At 41.0% G+C, this 10569-nt stretch overlaps 1 pseudogene; it reads right to left on the bottom strand.

The window, feature by feature from the left end:
* Positions 1-6492: 6492 nt before the first annotated feature.
* On the bottom strand, positions 6493-7144 carry LOC138760138 (high mobility group protein B2 pseudogene; annotated as a pseudogene).
* Between the last annotated feature and the right edge of the window lie 3425 nt (positions 7145-10569).

Here is a 10569-nt window from a genome sequence, read left to right as displayed (position 1 = left end):
ACCATGAGTTTCTGCTAATAAAAGCCATGATTATTTTTTGACCACATCATCTTTGCCTACTTCATCAACTGGCACTTCAATATGTTTGCATGTGTTTGCAGGTGGAGAACGCTGTTTTGTTTGGTTGTCCTTATTTACTTGCAGAACCAGAATTTACTAACAATTGCAACAAGTTTCCGGAGAAATTCAGTGGGTCGAGTATCGTCAATGGAAGAAAAAGACAATGGTCATCGTTTCAGGCCAGAACCCTTTATCAGGTACGAGAATGCAGAGGGGAGTTAGTCAGTAAAAGTGCTATAATGGCAGTCTTCTCTCCTCACTCAACCTTAACGAAGGATTCCAAGCTAAAATGTTGATCATTTTGTTCTTCCAGTGAGGCTACTCAACTTGCTGACTTCCTCCAGCAAATTGTTTGCTGTTCCAAATTCCAACATCTGCAATGTCATGTGTGCCTCCAACACACCAACTTCAACCTGCTTTCCTTTATAACTGTCCTATTTAAAGAGTCGACAGCATTCTTTGTGCTCAGTGGGACCTGCCACTTCCTGCAACCTCAAATACAGATTCATACACAAACCTAAACGGTTAAGCCCACAGATGTCAGGATTGCAGCCACTCTTGCATTCTTGCCCAAAGGCTATGACTGCTGATCTCTGCCAGTTTGCGGTTCACTTCTGCATTAGGGAGGTCACACAAACTTCGTAGTCAAGGAGAAAAGATCTTATCTATTTTTCTTTCACCTTGCAGAGACATGCAGAGTGGACATAGGTATTATGCATACACTTTGTTCTTTTAAGACTTAAATATGTGACAAGAAAATACCTTCTCCCCATTATCTCGTCATGAACAACATCCATTCAGATTACAGCAGTCTTTACATATTTTCACAATTATCTCTGCTTCTTAACTCTTTCTGTTCCTCCCATAGCCTGCACAGTGTTTATCAAAATGCATGCAACTAGCAACTGTCCGCTCAGCTATAGGATCAGAGATCCCTCCGCACTCTGAAACATTCCAAATAGCAACTTGAGCCTGCTCCACCATTCAGTAGGAATTTCCACTGTTGGCTTCATCAGAACTTTCCCAATCTTTCCCCAGGCCCCTTGTCAGTCAAATAAATCTCAAACTCACCTTAAATGGATTCATCAGTTCTGTTGCAGAATCTCTGACCTGAAAAATTAACTCTTCTTCATTTGCCAAAAATGTGGCCTAGCCACTTAAATATTTGTAGCATCTTTTGTTTCTGCTTGTCATCACCAACCACCCCTCCAGAATGCAACGAAAGTATCATCCTCTGCAACTTCTGCCACCTACAACGTGATCCCATCTCCAGACATCCTTTCATTCTCCTCCCTTCTCTGCCTTCAGCAGGAACCATTCTCTCCGTGATGTCCCGTCTAGTCCTCCCTTCCCACCAATTTCTCCTTTGGTCGCAGGAAATGCTTCACTTGCATGCATACCTCCACCCTCCTCAGCATGAGTTATGTCGACATTTAAAATGAGAGCACATTGCGTTCATTTGGACTGAATGTTGGAAAGGTGAGTAATGAATGCAATGTGCTCTCAATTTAGAATTCAACGCAACTGATGACCGACAGTTAACACTCTCACATGCATAATGCATAGCTGATTTTATATTTCTCTCCAAAATATTTTAATAGAACCAAGTTTTGTTTCCTCCGTCTATTGCGTCAGTAACCAAATACCTTAACTTTAAATGAACAAAGAACAAAGAACCAAAGGAAATAGTAGATTTGTTTTTTTAGAATGTTATTAAAATCAGGAATATGTGATCTGTGCTTTCATGCAGTGAAACCTTAAGGATGAATTGAATGTTACAAAGGCCCAGCTGAGGCATAATGGTCAACCAGCCTCCTTCTGCACTGCATTGGAATAATTTTCATCAGTTACTTCGGGTGCTAAAGAGGTAAAAAAAATCAAATTGATTGCCATCTTAATCAGATTTAACATGGTCTTGATCTTGATGAAGAAACACATGTCTGTCTATTGCAGAAATATCTCAGATATCAGATTTCAGATTTATTGTCAGAGAACGTACATATCATCACATTCCACATTGAGATTTTTTTTCTGGAGGTGAGATAGAATGACCACTTATTGGTAGTGAAAGCAAAACTGTATGCAATGTATACATGTAAACAAATATAGAAATGTTAACAGAATACAAATGTAAACACACTGTTCATACAGAGAGTCTTTTAAAAAAATCAATACAGTACACAAGTAAGTGCATTTAATTGAGTCTCTGATTGAGTTTGTCGTTGAGGAGTCTGATGGCAGAGGGTAGCAGCTGTTCCTGAACCCGGTGGTGCGAGTCTTGAGTCACCTATACCTCTTTTCTGTTTGCAGCAGTAAGAATGGAGCGTGCGTTGGGTAATGTGTATCCTTGATTATTGCTGCTACTCAGCGATGGCAGTGTTACCAGTAGGTGTTTTCGATAGTGGGAAGAGTTTTGGATTGTATACCTCTGGGTTCCCCTTCCTGAAGTCAACAATTAGCTCCTTAATTTTGGTGACATTGAGAGCAAGGTTGTTGTTGGTGCAACAAGCTTTCAATCTCCATCCTATATGTTGACTCATCCCTTTCCTTTATACAACCCACTACCGTGGCATCGTTGGCAAATTTGTAGACAATTTTATTGTCGTACCAAGCAACACAGTCATAGGTGTAAAGTGAGTAGAGCAGGGGGCTAAGAACACAGCCCCATGGTGCTCTGGTAGTGATGGAGATTGTGGAGGAGAAGTTCTTACCAATCTTCTCTGATTGTAGTCTGGAGGTGAAGAAACCCATGATCAAATTACACAGTGGGGTGGTTAATTCCCAGATCTTTGAGTTTGCTAATCACTTTTGAGGGGATGATGATGTTACATGTTGAACTGTAGTCGATAAAGAGCATCCTGATGTATGCCTCTTTGCTGTTCAGGTGTTCCGGGGCTTTGAGTAGAGCCAGTGAGACCTGTTACTACAAGAGATGAACTAGAATGTATCCATGTCACTGCTCAGACAGGTCCTGATATGCCTCATCACCAGCCTTTCAAAACACTGTTGGTGTAAGTACTACTGGTCAATAGTCATTATGGCAGGTTACAACACTCTTTTTGAGACTGGTAAGATTGACACCAGTTTGAAACAGGTGGGTGCAATGCCCGGCTGGAGAGAGATATTGAAGATATCCATGAATACCTTTGTATCATGGTCAGCACATATTTTTTATACTTGGCAAGGTTCTCCATCAGGGCCAGATGCTTTCCTCGGATACACTCTCCTGAAGGCCACACACACTTCATCCTCAGATGCTGACAGAATGGAACCATCAGGGGATGTGGGGGTGCAGAGGGGTGGTTCTTTGCTGTTACTGCCATCAAATCAGGGTTGAGTTCCTCTGGGAGAGAAGCTTTGCCATCTGCTACTTTACCAGATACCTGAAACTTACTGATCCAATTTACCACATTATCATCGTTGATATAAATGACAAAAAACAATGGTCCTAACACTGATCCCTGAGGCACCACTAGTCACAAGGCTCCAGTCTGAGAAGCAACCATCCACCACTACTCTCTGACTTCTCCCATCCAGCCATTGTCAAATCCAGTTCACTACTTCATCATGAATATCTAGCATCTGAAGCTTCCTGACCAACCTTCCATATGGGAACTTGTCAAAGGCCTTATTAAGATCTATGCAGACAGCATCCACAACATTTCCTTCATCAACATTAATCTCCTTGAAAAACTCAATAAGTTTGGTTAAACATGACCTACCATACACAAAGCCATGTTGACTATTCCTAATCAATTTCTGACTATCTGAATAATTGTATATCTGATCTCTTAGAACACCTTCCAATCATTTACCTACTACTGAAGTTAGGCTCAGCAGTCTATAATTTTACAGGGGTACTTTTAAAGCCTTTTTTAAACAATGGAACAACATGACCTACCCTCCAATCGTCCGGTACCACCACCCATGGTAAATATTTCTGCTAGACCCCCTGTAATTTATACACTAGCCTCCCTTAATGTCCAAGAGGATTTATCCATTTCCTTCTCTTTAATCTGTATAGGTTTCATGAGCTCTCTGCCTTTTTTCCTTACTTCCCACAATTCTGTACCCTTTTCCTGATGAAAAAAAAACATTTAACACCTCTCCCATCTCTTTTGGCTCCATACAAAGCCGACCACCCTGATCTTCAAGGGAACTAATTTTGTCCCTTTCTATCCTTTTGCTCTTATTATACCTGTAGAAACCCTAAGGATTTTTCTTCACATTGTCTGCAAAAGCAACCTCATGTCTTCTTTTAGCCTTTCTGATTTCTTTCATGAGGTTTTTCTTGCATTTTTCATATTTCTCAAGTACGTCATTTGCTCCATTACATATACTTGCTCTATACCTCTCTCTTCTTCTGAATAATGTCCCCAATATCCCTTGAAAATCAAGATTTCCTATGCCTGCTAACTTTGCCTTTAATCCTGACAGGAACATACAAACTCTGTCCACTCAAAATATCACCTTTCAATGTCCTCCACTTACCTTGCACATCTTTGCCTGAAAACAACTTATCCCAATCCACTGATTCTAGATCCTTTCTAACTTTCTCAAAATTGGCCTCTCTCTAATTTAGAATCTCAACCCAAGGCCCAAACTTATCCTTCTCCATAATTAACCTGAAACTAATGGCATTATGATGACAGGCCCCAAAAGGTTCCCCTACACATACTTCTTTCATCTGTCCTGTCTTGTTCCCTAATAGGAGAAACTGTAATGCATTCTCTATAGTTGGTACCTCTATATATTGATTGAAAAAACTTTCCTGAACACATTTGACAAACTCCAAGCCATCCAGCCCTTTACAGTATTGGATTTCCAATCAATATGTGGAAAATTAAAATCTCCTACTATCACAATCTTATGTTTCCTGCTGATGTCTTTTGTCTCTCTACAAATTTGCTCCTCCAATTCTCATTGATTTTTGGGTGGTCTTTATTACAAACCCTTTCCCGTTCCTCAACTCCACCCATATTGCCTCAGTGGACAAGCCCTCTGGTCTATCCTGTCTGAGCACAGCTGTGACATTTTCTCTGATGAGCAATGCCACACCTCCCTCTTTAATTGTCTTCTTGGGCACAGGAACAATTGAGGCCTTTTTGAAACAGGTGGTTACCACACTCAGCTGAAGGAAAATTTTTAGGATATCCATGAACAAGCAGCCAAGTTGGTGAGCACAGGTTTTCAGTTCTTAGCTGGGTACTCTATCCGGATCAGATACTTTCCTTGGATTCACTCTCCTGAAGGCAGCCTGGACATTATCCTTGGATACTGATGAAAGAAGGTCATCAGAGGACATAGGGGTGTGCAATGGTTCTTCCTTGTTCTGGTGGTCAAATCAGGCTAGAAGGCATTGAGTTCATCTGCAACTGAAACTTTGCTGTCTCCTACTACAAGATTTTGTTTTATACCAGGTTAGCCCCTGCCAAAGCTGTTGGGTATCCTTCCTTGTTTCCATTCTCGTTCAGAATTTTCATCACCACGGAGATGGCTTTTTATAGGTCATACCTGCTCCTTGTGTAGTGTTCTGGATCTCTGGACTTAAATGCCTGTACTGTGGCTCTCAGTGGGGTCTAAATTTCATTGTTCATCCAGGGTTTCATGTTTAGGAAAATACTGAATGATCTGATGGAGACACACTGTTTTGATAAAGTCTGTAACACCCCTGGTGTAATCATTCAGAACCTCAGCTGAGATCTTGAACACTGTCCAATACACTGATGAGGTCGTCCTGTAACTGTATTTCAGCCTCCTGCAACCATCTTCTCGTTGTCCTGATCTCTGGAGCCTCACTTTTTAGGTTCTGTCTGTATGAAGGAAGAAGAAGCACAATCAGGTGATCCAACTGACCAAAATTGTAGTCTCAATAAAATTTGGTAGGCCATCTTTATTTAGATGCAGTAGCAGTCAAGTCTTCTGGCACCTCTGATGCAATAGGTCACATGGTGCTGATAATTGGGCAGGGTTTTCTTTTTTTTTACATTAATGTTTCAGTTTTATTAAAAAAGTATTGATTCTTATCATGATCTAACCATGAAAAGTTAGCAATCACATGTAGTAATAGAAGGTCTACAACAAAAATGGCAAACAATTGGTATTAACTGCATTGACAAAAAAATTCTTACTACTTTTGCCATTGAAAATTTCACACAAAACATTAAATAGGCAATAACATTCCATGACTCTGGAGTCCCTCTCCTTTTGAAAGGCAGTGCCTTTATTTAAAAAAAAATCAGCTATTTACAATTAAAACAGCACAGGGTCTGGCTACACAGTGTAAAAATAAAACACTAACTATACACAGTTTTTACAGTTTCTTTACACCTAAGCCATTGATCCAAATTACAAATGAGTCCACATTTCCCGTCCTCACAAAGAAGAATAGATCAAGCTTAGACAAAGATTTTTTTTAACATCTGTTGCAATTTAATCATCCTCCTCTTCATCCTCTTCCTCCTCCTCATCATCGTCTTTGTCTTCCTCCTTCTCCTCTTCCTTCTTTTTCTTTGCAGCCTGAGCTGGCTGGGAACAGGTTTCTTACTAGTTTCATTCTTGCATTTGGCATGATAAGCTGCAACTTCCTTCTTATATTTCTCCTTTAGTTTAGATGTCTTTTGCTCGTACGGCTGTTTATCCTTCGGCTACACTGTGGACCACATCTCTCCCAGCTTCTTTGCAACATCACCAATGGACATTCCAGGTGATTCACTCTTGATCTTTGGACATTTGCAGAGCAGAAAATGAAAAATGCTGATGGTGGTCTCTTGGGGGCATTCAAATCCTTCTTATTTTTCTTTTCCCCTTTTTTGAGGGATATAGTTCTTCATCTCCCGATCATAACGGACCTTGTCATTCTTGGCCAGGTCTTTAAACTTCGACTACTCTTTGTTGGACATGGTCTTCCACCTTTCAGAGCATTTCTTTGAAAACTCTGCAAAGTTGACAGTAGCATCTGGATGTTTCTTCTTGTGCTCTTCTCGACAAGTTTGCACAAAGTATGCATCAGAGGACATTTTGCCCCGAGGCTTATTAGGATCTTTTCTAACCATGATTAGTTTGTATCAGACTCACACAAGGCATCAATGGACTACAAAGTGACACAAGGCACTGGTTCTCACTATGCTATCAGCTTGCATAATGTCACTGACTATGGTTTGTAGTACATTAGGGAAGGCTGTCTTGTTTACTGACCACATCATGCAGCTCTGCACATGCCTGTTTATAATTGGCATTGGGAGGGATATAAACTCTGGTGAGAATCATTACTCAGTACACCACAGCTATACAATTTGTTTTTAGTTAACACTATGTGGTGATAAAGAAAGGACGTTGAAAACAATGGATTATTTTCCATTCAAAAGGACTCTTGTACTGGATGAAGTCAAACTCTTCTGTCCAAGCAGTGTACTTCCCAGTAAGCGTTTTTTTTCCAAATTCTGTCACACTCAAGCATTGCCCTTTAACAATGGTGTACAGGCTTTCAGAAATTGGAGGTCAAATTTTCATTACAGAGCACACAACTTCTGACATGCTCTGTGGCCACAGAATTGATATAATTGACAGATACGAATTGTTGGTTAATAATCAATGGTCAGGATCAATTCAGAAAATCCTTCAATCTTCTTTGGCTTGGCTTCGCGGACGAAGATTTATGGAGGGGGTAAATGTCCACGTCAGCTGCAGGCTCGATTGTGGCTGACAAGTCCGATGCGGGACAGGCAGACACGGTTGCAGCGGTTCCAGGGGAAAATTGGTTGGTTGGGGTTGGGTGTTGGGTTTTTCCTCCTTTGTCTTTTGTCAGTGAGGTGGGCTCTGCGGTCTTCTTCAAAGGAGGTTGCTGCCCGCCGAACTGTGAGGCGCCAAGATGCACGGTTTGAGGTGATATCAGCCCACTGGCGGTGGTCAATGTGGCAGGCACCAAGAGATTTCTTTAGGCAGTCCTTGTTCCTCTTCTTTGGTGCACCTCTGCTGTATTGAAAGGCTGAGGATCCCTTTTGTTGGAGCAGTTCATTATGTCAAAACCATGGCAACAAGGTTACTTGCTCTTCTTTGTTTAACATTTATCATGGACTTTCTACGCACGAACTCAGATTGCTCCATTATGTAAGCTTTGATTCCCTGAGCTCAGATATCCTTTTACAAATGTCACGAGGAATGCATAGCCTGTCAACTCTCTTACTCTATGCTTCGCCACTGCTGGCAAGGGTTGCAACTGTATAATTGCCAGATCGTGGAGAGGTCAGCAAGTAAACCGGAATTAGGCAACCCTCTGAAGTACATCTCCAGAGCAGTCAGAGCTATTATTTTAATGCTCCATCTGTTTCTTGGATGGCATTGCAGGCCATAGTAATCTTCAATATAAGAACATTTCCTCTTGCATGAAGCACACACTGAGGTCAAAAGCAATGTGCAGGGAAGAACACATCACTAAGCAACTTCTAGATGATCAATGGTATCACTGACTGGAGCAAAATAACAGCATGGACTGAACTCCCTAAGAGCTTGGCCAGTGTGCCCTTCTGTGAATGCTAACCCAACTTAGCAATTATCTGCTCGCTGCTCAGAAGATTTTTTTTTCCCCTTTAGGGGCACATCATGGTGCAACTTGGGTTGTGTGATGTGATATCAATTTCATTGAAATATACAATATTAGAAGAGTCTTAACGATGGGTGGGTGTAGAGTTTATGTTTTCCTTGAGTAGGGTCAAAATAGAGTTTTGTTTAGTCAGGACAAAAAAGAGATGGGAAGACAGGAATAACCTAACCAAAATTAGTGGTGAGTTTTTGGAACTAATTATTTAAAAAAGAGCCATAGAACTTTAGTTGCTACCTTCTTCACGCTGAGGCTGAACAGAATTTCAGAAATTAAAATTAACAAGAATTTTGTTGTTAATGCAGGAAAAGTAGCAATGAGGTACAAGACTGGCCATGCTTTTATAGTTGGAGGGGAAGATATGAGGAACAAGATGGCTTACTCTCTAAGGCCCTTACAATGCTGTTGTTGCCAGAATCAGCCTGAAATGACCCAAGGGCAAACAAAATAGCCACAGGGCCACAGGGATCCTCCTATAACCTGTAGAGATAATTGTGGTTGCAGTGCCTGGCACATCTTGGCCACTACCACCTTGCTGATACAATGTCTCTGTCGGCGTTGTTCCTCACTCAAGTGAATGGAGGAAAGCTACTTCTACAGCCTCTATGTGAAATCACAGTTCTGCCCTTCTTTCTCCCTCTTTTGGCAGGTTGTCCTGCTCCAGACATTATCTTCTTCTCCCAATCACATTGGAGGATCAGTCATCGAAACTTTCATTACTTCTGGCAAATGGCTATGGCTATAACGACTTACGAACGTCACCTCAATCTAAGCATTATACTCCTTTTTTTAGTTTAAAGAACATTACCTTCTTAGAAATAAATCGATCCCCACACTTCCCTCCCACGCATTTAAATCAGTCACCTACAAGCTTGGAATACGAGTCATTGAATACAATTTAAATATAAAATGGTTCTTCTTGTTTCTGTACATGTGTTTAAAATGTGATGTTCACAGGATTGCCACTTGCTAATTTAATGGCATTGGCAGCAAATCAATCATTTTATGAGAACTGATATCTCGAATAGTCATTCTTTCCATAATTGAAGTGTGTACAAACATGACCATGCCCTATTCACACCGCTATGATTTGGGAAGGTAGTACAGGATCCTGAGGACAAACACCCAGTGGCACAAGGACAGCTGCTTCCACTCTGGCATCAGTTTAAATGGACTGGATTAGTGATGTTCAGCAAGTTCTTGAACAAGCTGCAATGCATGAAAACTGGAAGATAGAAATCCTTCCAACAGAACATTGAAAGTTCAAGCCAATAGTAACTTGAATCTATATTTCACTGACAGCTTGATTGAGGAAGAAATGTACCTAGAGATCATTGCCAATCAGAATCATGAAATTGCTGAATGGTTACTGCATGGAAGGAAATAATTTTGCCTGTGTGTAATGCGCGTCGAAAGAACCAAAGACTTGTTGATCCACAAGGGTTTTATTAACTAAAAGACTGGAGCATATCACAAGTAGGTCGAACAGTCCAGAATGACCTTGTCTGGCTAGGAGCAATCCTTTTAAGACCTGCCAGTAGGTGTGGCTACACTCTCAGCCAATCACAGTCATCCTACACTACCATCTGTACACATGTACATAAACACATTGGTGATAGAATCTGTACTATCACAATGTGTAAAAGTAAACCGGATTTCTCATTCCCCCACCCTCTCCCTATGGATCTTTAAATGATTTCCTTTGAGATACTTATCCAGCATCTTTTTGAATGGTACACTTGAGTGCTTCCACTGCCTACCCTGCATGTACATTCTCAACCCCAACATCTATTTAATTTAGACATACAGCACAGTAACAGGTTCTTCCAGCCCACGAGCCTGTGCTGTCCAAATACCCCAACTAACCTACAACCTCCATACATTTTGAAGGATGGGAGCACCCAGAGGAA

This window comes from Narcine bancroftii, chromosome 4, assembly GCF_036971445.1.
Source record: "Narcine bancroftii isolate sNarBan1 chromosome 4, sNarBan1.hap1, whole genome shotgun sequence".
Taxonomy (NCBI): domain Eukaryota; kingdom Metazoa; phylum Chordata; class Chondrichthyes; order Torpediniformes; family Narcinidae; genus Narcine; species Narcine bancroftii.
This window is presented reverse-complemented; position numbering and strand designations above follow the sequence as displayed.